The sequence below is a fragment of the Fulmarus glacialis genome, unplaced genomic scaffold, assembly GCF_000690835.1.
Source record: "Fulmarus glacialis isolate BGI_N327 unplaced genomic scaffold, ASM69083v1 scaffold37719, whole genome shotgun sequence".
NCBI classification, from domain to species: domain Eukaryota; kingdom Metazoa; phylum Chordata; class Aves; order Procellariiformes; family Procellariidae; genus Fulmarus; species Fulmarus glacialis.
Genome location: NW_009232032.1, coordinates 3,270 through 16,060, shown reverse-complemented (window position 1 = coordinate 16,060; position 12,791 = coordinate 3,270). Strand labels below are relative to the sequence as shown.

The 12,791-nt window shown below is 37.9% G+C and overlaps 1 long non-coding RNA gene across 1 annotated transcript in view; it reads left to right on the top strand.

Moving 5' to 3' along the window:
* The window catches only part of LOC104081879, a 21,450-nt gene extending 11,618 nt beyond the window's left edge, over window positions 1-9,832 (top strand). The window contains exons 3-4 of the long non-coding RNA XR_683582.1: window positions 4,073-4,150; window positions 8,146-9,832. This is a non-coding gene — a long non-coding RNA (uncharacterized LOC104081879). The remainder of the gene's footprint in view (window positions 1-4,072; window positions 4,151-8,145) is intronic.
* Window positions 9,833-12,791: the final 2,959 nt, after the last annotated feature.

Genomic DNA, 12,791 nt, shown 5'->3' with positions numbered 1-12,791 from the left:
CCCTTTTTTTTCCTCTTCTAGGTAAGCTAATGCAGAATTACTAGAGATGGTCAGCTTTTATTTGGAATTAGGAATTTCTAGTGTACTTGTCATAATTTCCTTTCTCTTTTTTTCATTCCTCCTGTCTCCCCCCCAGCTGGTTTCTATGATAAAGAAGTTATCTGAAACTTCTCAAAAGGTGGTTGCTGGTGTACTCAGAGAAGTTGGTCTTCTTCATTAAGCTTATAGTTTGGAAATCCAGACTGCAGTTGAATTCAACTCCTGCAAGTCTTGAATGAGACTTGATGAGCAGGAATTCAGCTGTGGTCCACATGAAAAAAAAAAAAAAAAGTCAGAAAAAGTAACTCTGGGGTCTTTCTTGTTTGTTTCTTAACTATAAAAACCTTGGGAATGCTTAACAGGAGTGTGCTCATTTTACTAAGTTTAGCATGTCTTAAATCTGATTTTTTTCCTCTTGATGGATATACCTGAGTGTTTGAAAGATGCTGTTACCATGTAGGAATGAAGAGTGGGTACCAAGAAATTAATTTTAGCGTTTTGTGGAGACTGATAGAGTAGATTTAGTCCAGCTCTGTTAAAATTATTTTATGTATCTGTTTTAAAGCTGGGCAAAATTTTGTGCTCCCCTACTATTGCTTTTAAAGAGGACATAGCTTAAAATGGAAGAATAGGCATTAAAGTTTTGAAATGCTGGTTAAACAGAACCTTTGCAATAGCAAAAAAGAAGTTTCTCGGTTTGTTGAGCAAAGAAGAAAAGAAGAGTCTACTCTAGAAATCCTTCTGTTTCTGAAAAAATTTAGCAGTAAGTAGTTCTGTAGTCTGGGTGCTGTAAGGGCTGGTAAATAGACTGGGCATTTATTTTCCTGGACTTTTGCCTTTTCTGATTTTTAATCTTAATTCTTACTATTTGTATATTTTCAAGAGTATGGAGGCTAAGGAATTGAAAACATTCCTCATAGCTCATAATTGCCTATCTGAAGTTGGCCTTGACGTTTCAGGCAGAATTGCTTGTTTTTTCAGAACACTGTCTCAGACAGCACTTCCCAGATCAGTGGGTTTCTTTCCCCTGACTTCTCAGAGTGGGAGTGAATGGTTTTGTGCATCACATGTTCTGCCAGGAAGGCAGGCTTCCAAGGGTAATAGTGCTGTTAGTCAGATGTTTAGGAGTTGATCTACTCTGATAATTTATAGATGAAGCTTACTAGCTTAATTTTTTTCCTATGATTATCAAATACTGAGGCTATCAATTTGAGTTAGCATATTCTCACGCATTGTACAGAGTTGCAGTAACTTTAGTTTTCAGTCCATCCTAAAGTTCAGTAGTTCTGTCCTGAATCCTGATGCTTTGGTTATTTCAGCCAAGCCTGTACTCACATAACAGTCACATAGGAAGTACTAAGAAATGAAAATATGGTGTGTATCAATGGAAGCATTTATTTAGAAGTGTTTGCTTCATGCTAACAGCTGGAATGTTAGCATTACATCCTACTCTGTAATGGAGCATTGCTTTGCACTTTTTCTCTCTCTATAGCTCATCTTGCAACATTAATATCAGTTGTTTTGAGCTGCTGTAATTGACTAAAAGTTCTCGCTGTGTTTTTCTAATATTCTAGTTAACATCTAAGTAGTTTCTGCATTTTATAAAGCACGTAGCATGGCAAAACGTCCTTTTTTTTCCTTTTTTTTCTTCTTTTTTGTCCTCCTGGTGGATTGTAGTAAATTCTGAGTGGACTTTTCTACACCGGTATCTTTTTTTCCATTCCAGAATCTTCCTCCACTTATCCAGGATCCAAACCATGATTCCCCGCCCTTTCAGCATTGCTCACAAGGCAGATACTTAAAGTTCTTTGGCTGCCCATTCAGGACTTTGGTACAGTTATAGCAGAACAGTTACTGCATGTGGAGTAGGTCCACGTGATTATTATCTACCAATATTGGCCACAGTAGTTGTTTTTGAAGATATATTAAGAAAATAGGACATTACTGAATTTTTTTCTCCACAGAAAATTACTGTGAAAGATAGCTAGAGGGTTGTGTAGGGTTTTTTGGTGGTGGTGGGTCTTGGTGGGTTTTTGGTTTGGTTTTGGTTTGGTTTTTTTTTAACCCTGGAGCATAGTTGTGAGTATATCTTACAATTCACACCTTTTTCCTCTTGCCCCATTCCCCAAATCCACCCTCAAACGGCAGTCCCTCTAAGTTCTTACTAATTTAAGTTGAGGGTCCTTTCTTTGTCAGCAGGTGCTTATTTTTTCCTATTAAAATATTAATAGAGAGGACAAGGCCTATACACTAACCTGAATATATTTCAGACTCCATGGATATACATCATAATGAGTAATACTGTATTCTGATGCTTATTCCTTCCTCCTATAGGAAAATACACATTTTTGTGTACTTTGGTGGTTTGAGCATGCATGTCCTGTGGTAGAGCTGAACTGCTATCACTGTTTCCCACCGTGAGTTTTTATACAAAGAATGTGACTACACAATAAAATCAAGGCATAGTTGCAGAAAGGGTAATCAGTGATTATAAATAGGAATAGGAGAGCTCAGGGTTTACTTGGTATCTTCCATTCAAGTGTCTCAAATATTCAATGTGAACATTAAGTGATGAATTCACAGAGTGCTCTGTGCTGTGTATTAGTTATTCTACATCAGCCATACCCAGAGAGCTTCACTGGCCTGTCTGAGATCATATAGTAATCTAAAATACGAAATAAAATCTGGTGCTTTAATCAGTAGAAAGTACTGTGGTTTGTACTGTGGAAAATCATGGGAGAGTGTTATTAGCACAGGCACGGCCTTAGGCTCTGTGTTTTAAATTTCCCTCCTCTGTTTCCTACTTTATAGTAGAGTTCAGGATTTTCTCTTGGAAAGGTGATTCGAGTAATCTTCTGGTAATTTCTCCAAGCTACATCTCATCCAGTTGTGACAATTAGTAGTCATCATGCAATTCCAAGAAATGAAAACGTTCCTCAGGTTTCAGTATAAATACAATAGTAAGCAGGTGAGTAAAGCTGGTCCACCAGAAATTTAAGTAACAAGGCAAGTTTTGGTTCCCAAAGTGCAAACAAGTTTGAATGATGTAATTTATAATGTTCAGGTCAAAACATTGACAGTTTGACATTCAGGCATTGTGCAGAAAGAGTTCAATTCATAAAACCCCAAAGGCCCAGGAGGCAGACCCAGCAGGAAAAGAAATTTAAGATCTTGTACAATACAATCTTGTATGCAACTTGTTCCTGACCAAGTGTTTAATGAGAGTGAGATGAAGAAGTGCTCTGGTCTTCATCCTGAAGTTGAGGAACTGAAGTATAGGATGTTTTCAGCTCAGATTCACGACAACTGAGGTGTATTAGCCTGGCATCTGTTCACTCTAGCTTCCCACTGTAGTCAGTGGCCAGCTTTGGATCTTACCCATTTTCCACAGCAAAATTTTCCCATAGCAGTCACAGGACAGTACCTTACTCATTAAATCCTGCTGCCAGCTATTTTATTGTATGTCTTTTATAATGTGTTGGAATTCCTTTAATGTCTAAAATATAGGGTGCTAACACAGAATTATAGCTGGGTCAATGATCTTAGAAAGTAATAAATTCTAGTTCACAGTTCATTGTGAAAGGATAATCAAAAGTGTGTTGCCCTTGTCTCCTGTAGTCATCAGCAAAGATAATAATCTTCATTAAACAGTCTTTTGCTAGTGACTTCTTGTAGAAGAGAATGGGCATGTGGTCTCACAATATCCTCAGTAAGTTTATTAGTATGGACATCCTCTTATACAGAATTTCTTAAAGACATTTTAAAAAAATCCATCCTATGCTCTTTTTAAAAAGCCTGTTGAATGCAGATTGCCATAAACAATATAGTTGAAATACTCTAGGGACAGCTTTTGTTGTCATGGGTACTCAAAAATATGTACTGAGCATAAAATGCAGCTAGGTTTCTGGGCCAAGCTCAACTGACATTAGACTCTCGGTTTTAGTAATGCAGTCTGTCACATGAACAGCATTTGATTGCATTTAATGAATCTTTCTTTGTTAGTAAGAAATTGTATATATTTATGTCACTACAGGTTTATCAGCCAAAGTTAACGATTTGGGTAAGCCAGAAAATCTTTCCAACCAGCCGAGGGGATGGGGGATTTCCAAAGGTAAAGTTATTTACGTAATTTCTTTCATCTAATAAACAGTTTACTAAGATGAAAGTTTTCGGGAAAAAAAAATTGAAAGTTCAATGGATTTTATTTTATGACTGCTTCAAGAGAGTAGCCAGCTCTCATGATTTCATCATGAGTCTCATGGTATTCTGTTTTTCTTAAAGCCTTGGCTCCTTGAGCTGGGCATTTAAGTGAGGATTTCAGCTTTCATTTTAAAATGATGTTTTTAGCCTTCAGGCTTGCAGAAAACATGGACTCTTGCTGGCTACATACCAGAAAGAAAACATACTAATTTTCAAGAGCTCATATTTCTTAAGCCTGTCTCATGATTTTACAAGCTTGACATCTGAGTTTTGAATGCCTGATTTTGGCAATTCTTTCTTAGTAATACAGATGAAAAAGTCAATGATAATGCAGGAAGTCAATGATAATGCAGGAGGAGGAAGGAGGTGGTGTTGTTTTTCTTTTTCTTTTGTTAAGTTTTCTGCTTGTGCTTTACCTGGCTTGAGTAACAAGCATACAAAGCGTGGCAATTTTCATTTGAGTTTGACAAGAAGAACCCCAACATAAATGCAGAAGATGTGGCTTGTCAGACAAGATTTTGTTCTGTTACCATTGCTGGTTTCATAAATGTGAAACTGGATATGAAATTTGAGTAGGAAAATAAAACAGTTACTCAGAACCACAGAATGTACATGTTTTATTTTCATATTCCCTTTCATTACTGACTTAAAATCTGGAAAAAAAATGTCAGGTAAGTAAAGGATAGAGCACATGGAAAATTGTTTTGATTGAGTTTCAATTATTATCTGGACTCCAGCTCCCTGTTAACAAAACTCTGCTATTCCATCTGGATAACACCGTATTTTCCACGTTTTTTCTTTATCAAGGAACTTCTGAAATTTATAGCTGGGCTATTTGCAGTCTGCTATTTGCAGACTCATGTGCCAGCATGCCAATCTTTAACATATTTTTAACATATATTAACATATATGGCAGTACTGCCATTCATAACATTCAAAGTATTTCAAAAGTTCAGCTGAGTAGGCTGATAGCAATGCCAGATTATGATGAATGTGCTATATATGGTTATGCTTATATTAAATGAATTTGCTAATTTTGTGAATCAGCTGTGTGTTAACCAGATGTTTTTTATCCAAAATTTTAAGTTAGCAGCTTTTAGTAAGTTGTCATTCATCGTTAAACAAAGTTGCTCCTGAGACACCGGAATGAAGCTGTGAACTATGTGCAGCATAGTTAGTAACAATGCTCCATTATATTGGATTTATGAATAGCCATGGTTTTATGCTGTACATAGCTTAAAAAAAGTTTATCAAAAGGGGTAATTGTTTCTCAGCTAGTCAGAAAATATTATACATTTTTCCTTTAAAATGATTGGATTCCTGCTTTTTAAATATGATTCATTTCTTCTAGCCTTTATGTAATTCTTCAAAAGCCATTTGGCATATACTTGCAAGGACCAGTTTTTAGAACTAGCTCCAAATTTTATTTCACAATTGATCTTCAAAAGCAACTTGAATATTAGCTGCACACAATCCAGCTTCCAGCAGAGTATCAGCGTTAACAGAAACTGGATGTCTTTAGAATCTAGATTTTTTCATCCGTCTTATAAAATTAATCAGGGTAAATTGCTGAAGAAGACTGCAGAAAGTGCTCAGTCCTCCAGCTCAACAGTTGTCTGTACTTAATGCTAGCCAGCTTGAACTACTGAAAGAATAAAGTAAAATTAATAGATTTTTTGAAACTCTTATTTCAGATAAAAGTGCTTTTTTTTGCTTTCATGCAATCAACAAATATAAAAGGATACATTTTTTAAAGACAATTTATTTCCAGACCTAGAAGGGTCATATGGGACTTTTTATCTTATGATTGTATGGCAGAATTTCAGGACTGAGATTGTTTTCACAGCTGAAAAGGAACTGCCCAACACAATGCTTTTGGAAATTTGCCCAGACCTTTGGTCTGTGTGGTGTGCCTGTTTGCATATGTAAGTTTCTAGTTTTCTTCTCATATCCTGTAATGATACACAAGTAGCAAATTTAGTCAACAAAACCCCAAAAATATTATCACGAGGATGGAATTTTCTAGAGTCCTGTGAGGAAACATGTTTGTGCAGTCACTAAAATTTAAATGTTATTTTTTCATTCTGAAATTGTCTCTTGCAAAATCCCCAGCTTGGCTCTAGCAAAGGCAAGGTATATTTCTACTCCTACTTCTTCCCCTGGCTTGCAGAGCCCTTCTGCATATGTGCTGATCGAAGTCTGCTCAGTTTCTCCATTTCTGATGCCCTGGAGGGAGAGGGCATCCTTAGGAAAAGATTTTAGTCTGTGTTCAGCCTGAAAACAGCTCCTGGCTGTGTGCAGTGCAGAACCCCGGGGGAGTTCATCTACCCAAAAGCAGAATTTATCCTGTGATAAAGACAGTGGGAAAGCCATGGGGCGGCTTTATTCCCAGCACAAGTAAATGTAGCAGATATGGACATTGCAGTGAAAATTATGGCTCTGAAGAGCCAGGAAAGGAAAATTGCTGAAAATTGCGCTTTCTTGGTAGTTGTGAGGCTGCTGTGTGTTTAATTCCTAGTTCAGAAATTCACAACTCTCGCATCAGAAAAATTGAACTTGGAGAAGATAACTTCAATTTCTTAAACAAATTAAAAGCAATCTGCTTATACGAAAAACATGTCCTAAGCAATAAAAGCAATAAAACACCTTTACAATTCTGATCTCTTAAACACAAAACCTACAGATTTTTTCCATTACTCACATATATTACTGGCTAAAATCCTTGTTGTTTAAGATCCCATAGTGACATAGCTTCAGCAAAGTACTTTAAGCATGGGCTTAGCCTTTAGGCTTCCTACTGAGGCTTAAACTGAAACATGTATTTAAATGCTTTGCTGAATAGGCATAGACTTCAGCCAGTGAATGGTTAAGTATGGTTAATAAAAACCTATCTGAGGCAGCTGGCTGACATGGCACACCATCTCTGTACTTGTCCAGAGACAAGTAATACACTATACACTACATTGCCTTTAGAGTGCTCTTTTCAATGAAGTACTGTAACGTATGCTAGCTGCTTAAGATGTAGGGTGTTCGTAAGATGGGAGGTCTAAGCTGTAAAAGGTTCTCTTAACAATAAGATGGTCTTTCATAACTAAGATGCGCTTTTATGTTAGAGGCCAAGTGGAACCATGAAATGGAGCTTGGGATTTAAAAAAGGCAAGCAAACAAATTAATTTATTGGTAGATAATGCCATTAATGATAGTTTCTTGGTTACCCAAGTTGGTACTGAGTTATAATTCCAAAGGGGCTCGGTGCCATCTGTCGATTTGTGGCTATGAGTTTTGCATTCACGATGCTGAGACACTGTGCCTCCTGTGCTTTACTTGTGCAAACAGGTAGTTGCTCGTTTTTGGCCATATTTGTGTGCCAGAACTACTGCACACACAGCGTCTGCAGGTGCAGTTTTAGGCCTGAGCTGTCCCAGCTATTATAATGGGCAGAGAAATTGCCTAGTTTGGCAAGAGTGAGAAAAATAACTTTGAGGAGCAGTGTAAGGATGTACAGCTGGCGGTGAGCTGCAGAAAAGGCTGTCACTCCATAGCTTCTTCTGCTGTAACTTTGCTGGGATGGTTGGGGTCTCCCCAGCTGCAACAAACGCCCAAATTCCCCAGTGCAGGAGTGGAGGATGGTCGTTGGCTCAACCCTTTTGCATTTTGGCTGCTGGGGCACAGTCATTCATCCCCAAGTGAAGAGTTTTCCTCAGATGCTGCAAGGCTTGCCTGGTGTTTAAGCGATCCTTTGCTCTCTGTGGCATTAGCATTTACAGTTGATTAAGCCATGTTTAGTAGACGTTTACTTCTGAACTAAAGGCAGAGAACTATAGAAACCTCAGGACAGGAGTCGGGAGAACCCCACCAAACAGACTTCACTGAAACACAGCTAACACTGTTTTTTCCTCTCCGCAGGGAAGTCTCCCCATCTCGAAGGAAGTAAATCGCAAGAAGAAAAATGAGGTGGAGGGGGCATGCCTGGTTGCAGTGAATGGCTATGGACACCATTTCACCAAAATCAATTACCTCTACTCTTTTTAATCATAATTTCTCCATTTGTATTACATATGGTGTATGGGTTTGATGAGGTCATGGTGTCATATATTGGGAATTGTTTCTGTGTAAATCATCAAGTGTAAGAAGAAACTATGGGACTCTGAGCCTTGCTTTAGAGAATAACAGTGGACAAACGTGTACCATAAAAAATAGTTTTTAACATTCTGACTCAAGCGAAAGCTCTCAGAATTTCACACTGTGAATCCATGTTTACAAACATTACAGGTGGGCCCTCAGGCCTGGTTCTACCACAGCAATGTCTTCCACTACTCAAACTCCACTGCTCACATGCAACTGGTAAACTGCTCTCTCCATTTCCACCATCCCAAACTGCTTCTTGCAGAGGCTGAGAGTCCCCCTTTTTTTTCATTTAGATGTAACAAGCCTAGTAGTTTATTTTCATCGATTGTCTGTATATCTCTATATTTTACCCATGTACTCTTTTGATGTATAGAAGTAGTATGAAACTCATGGTTTCCTTGTGGTAAGTGATCGTGATGCTGCCACGGGATTTGAGACACTGATGAATGGTGCTATTTTGGACTTTAAATATGCTCCTTGGCAAGGTAGCTCTGATGGAGTTATTTTTTATTTCCATGTTCTGAGAAGGTGTTGGTACTTTGTTTTTCTGAATGTTGTTCTTTAGACTGGACTGACTTGTTTACTTGTGTCTTCAGTGTGGCTTTCTTATTCAGTGCTGTAGGTGAGTAACTACTTATAGTGTACAAGTGAGGAACTGATTCCCTATCAGGGTCCACTCACAAACATGCAGTTACAGTGGGAGCAATCGCAAAACTGTAATTTACGTAAAATCTCCTTTCTGACTCCTATCCACCTAACAGAGAAAGACGAGCAATAATTTTCCACCAACCTCTCAAAATCTCTTTTGATTTTTGTCTTTTTTTTAAAGCCTTTTTTTAAAGAAGGGACAAGTTTTAATGTCCTCTTCGAATCCATAAAATAGGGGATATAATAAGAAAAACACAACAAATTTCTGGGAGGAGAAGTCCTAAAGGGTAAAGAGTACATTTCCACAGTACCGTCAACATGTGGACTTTACATTTTTGTTCTTGCTCCCAGACTACTATCAATACAAAACAACACAAACACAAAACTAAACAGTATCATCTACTCATGGAGTGTTGTTGTGTTAGACACAGTCTGAAAGCCCACCTTAATTTTTTATATAACTCTGTCTTTTAGCTCTTCCTTTTACAGGGCAGGCCTTGTTCTGAACTGTTTTAGCTTCTGACTGTTAAATACCAATGCATGCACTGCACTTCCTAGATATCTTTCCTTTCCCCACCTTCTGTATCCCTTTTCTTGCACATTTTATTTTCCAATAGATTAGATACATCTACTGTGCTGTATATAGAGCAAGAAGTAATATTCAGCAGTTGTGGCATTTATGTATAGTTGCAGTTGTGTACTGCTGAAAACGCAGGCTTTTGTAACAATGTGATCTTTAATAATGCACTACAAGTACCCAATGTATTTTAGCTATTTTAGCAGGGTTTGTTCAATAAATATGCAAGCTCTAAGGGTAGCTGTGATGTCTCTGTTTCCTTATTACAATAAAGGGTGGGCTCCTTTTCTGTTTGTTTGCACCTGCTCTTTACGTGACTTCTGAGGGTTTTTTTTGGGAATATCTGCTGAAGTAAAAGGTGATTCCTTTTGTGGTCTGCTAAACAATAGCTATTAAGATAACCTAAATACCAGACCTGGATCTGGGAAATAATAGCTGCGGGACAATGGTAGTCATGTACTTCGCTTTCAGGACTGCTGAGTGGCTGGGTCAGACATGACACTTGATGCCATTTTTAGTAATCCCAGGAGGAGACTGTGAGGCTGTGCATCGCGAGCACAATATATTTAATTTTCCACCTCTGATAAACGGAATGAAAATACCATTTGCCTAGCATGTGTAATTTAGTTTAAAATAGTGTTGATACAGTTGTCTCTTTAAAAACAGTTTTATTGAGGCAAAAAGGAATATCCGCACTTGTAAGGTTTAGAACATATATTGGTTTCATTTTAGCATGGAAAACAGATAGAGCAGCATTTTTTTTAAAAACACAAGCAGTGATCTACCGATTAATACCAGATGTAGGTCTGTCACTGAAGTTTTCTAGTCATGAGACCAAACGAGTGCAATTCCATGTGCCCTGACTCGCTGTCCCACTGAGTGAATTTACACAGGGACTGAGTTGGGTTGGATGACTTCAGCTGTACTGCAGAAAACTGACCATGCACACACAGCACCTGATCCAAATGGCCACCGATCTCACCATAGGAAACACAACAGACGGCAGTGTTGGGCTAGAGCTAGCCCTCCGGTTAGAAAGCAATTTTGTCTATCTGTAATGTATGTATACTTATAGACATTATAAATATACACATCTGTACACATGTACAAATGATGAGAAACAGTTAATAGAATTAGAGCAATGATTAACTGATTTTATTTTATTAACCTGTGGTCCACTGGCTTTGGGAAGTGAATCATTTCTAAAAGAGATATTAAAGGTAATTAAAAGGCCTTTAAATCCAAATCCTGTTGTTAGTAATATTTAAATTTGATACACAAGAGATGTTTTTAAAGCTAAAAAATTTAAAAGTGTTCCACACTCATTTGGAACTTGCAGCTGCTGAAATAATTGCTTGACCGTGGCACCGGTTTTTAATCTTCACAGCAACATACCACGTTTTAATAAAGATATAAGGATCTTGGATTAGGGTCTTTGATCAAACTATAACAACTGAAAAGTCATTCTTGAATACCACAAATAACAGGTCTTTTTCTTAATAATAAACATGAAGGAGTCCCTACAGTATAAAACAACTTTTAATATGCTAACATTCTAGACACTGAAATTTGCCAAAGATGACTTCATATACATTGCGATTAATAGTGTCTTCCTGAATAGGCAAAGATGACCTACACTTTTGCATCAGCAATAGTGGCTGTAGCACGTATGTAGCACCAGTTTCATAGGATTAAAAAAAAAAAAGAAAAAAGTTAGAGAGACTACACCTAAAAAACCCCGATGGTATGGCCATTCTAAGGAATGTCCCCAGGATTTCATACATGTCTTTCCTGTAATGCTCCATGAATCAGAATTATTAGACAAGTTGTGAAGAAGCCTTACAGTTTGGCTGCCTGAGACATTAGCTACGTGCATCACACGATGCATCACCCCCTCGTGCATACCAGGAGTGGGGGTGAGCAGTGCGCTTTGCACCCCTACGTCAGGGCTTGGGGCTGGGGAGCCGGGGGAGGAGGCCGGGAGTCTCCCAGCTGTATGCTCGACGCAGCCACGGCACAACTGAGCTTTGATACACCAAGAATGAGGGTAAAAGAAGTTACACTGTTCTCAACCTTGGGACGGCAACATTTAATTTTGGCTACGGCACAAAGAGAGCTTGAGCTGGGTTTGCGAATCAGCAGCGTCAAAGCTGATCCAGGGAGGTGGTGGTAGGGCAAGGGTGGGGAACGAAGCAAGTCGGTGCTTCTCAGGTTTTCAGGGAGGCTTCCTGTAGCTGGAAAATTGATTAAAACGGTTGGAAAAAAAACCCCTCACTGAATGTCTCAGAGTCAGTTGATGCAGTACAGCATGGCAAGCCACCTTTTTAACCCCCTTGTTAAATAATTATTTGTGCAATAGAAAGGCTAGTGAGAGTATTTTTAAAACGTTATGGTCAAGTAGATCAGTTTAGGAAACATTGGTTCTAACTCACAAACCTTGTAATAACATATCATGGAGGATCTGGCGAATCAATCTTTGTCCCTCAGCAAATCAAACAAGAAAAAAACAAAGATGAATTCTGCAAAATAGGAATAATAATGTATATCTGTTTTTCACAAAGCATTTTAAAATATGCAGGCAAAATCACTAATTAGTAACTAGCTATTGTTACCACTGAGCATCACATTTGAAATTAAAAGTAGGGCAGAACTGCATGTGTTATCTGTTAAATGCCAGTATTAAAAAAACCTGCATTATTAATTACCAAATGAAGAAAACATTAACCCTTACACCTTGGAGTTTAGGCCACTAACAACATCCTGAGGAGGTGGGTTAAAAAAACTGATTTATATTCATAGGTTTGTCCAGTGGGAGTTAGCTAAATTCTGTCTGCATACATATAAAATCTATGCAAAAGAACAGTAACAGTTTTAAATCAACATTAACACTAAACTCCAATTAAGTATACTCCAATTACATTTCCACTATTAAAGCTGTACTACCATATTACAAAAGAAGATTTAAAAAAATCAATATTCCAGATAAGAAGTTCAAACTCAAAAAAGCAAATTCAAATAGAATGAAAATGAGCCCAGATCTGTCTCAACAGCATCATGTTCCTGTGAAAAAAAAAACAAACATGATACTGGAATAACCTGGAGTATAGCCAGCAAGCCAAGTGAGGTAATAGTTTAGCACTACTCATCATTGGCAAGGCTACAGCTGGAATAAGACATCCTACTTGGGCACCCCAGCTCA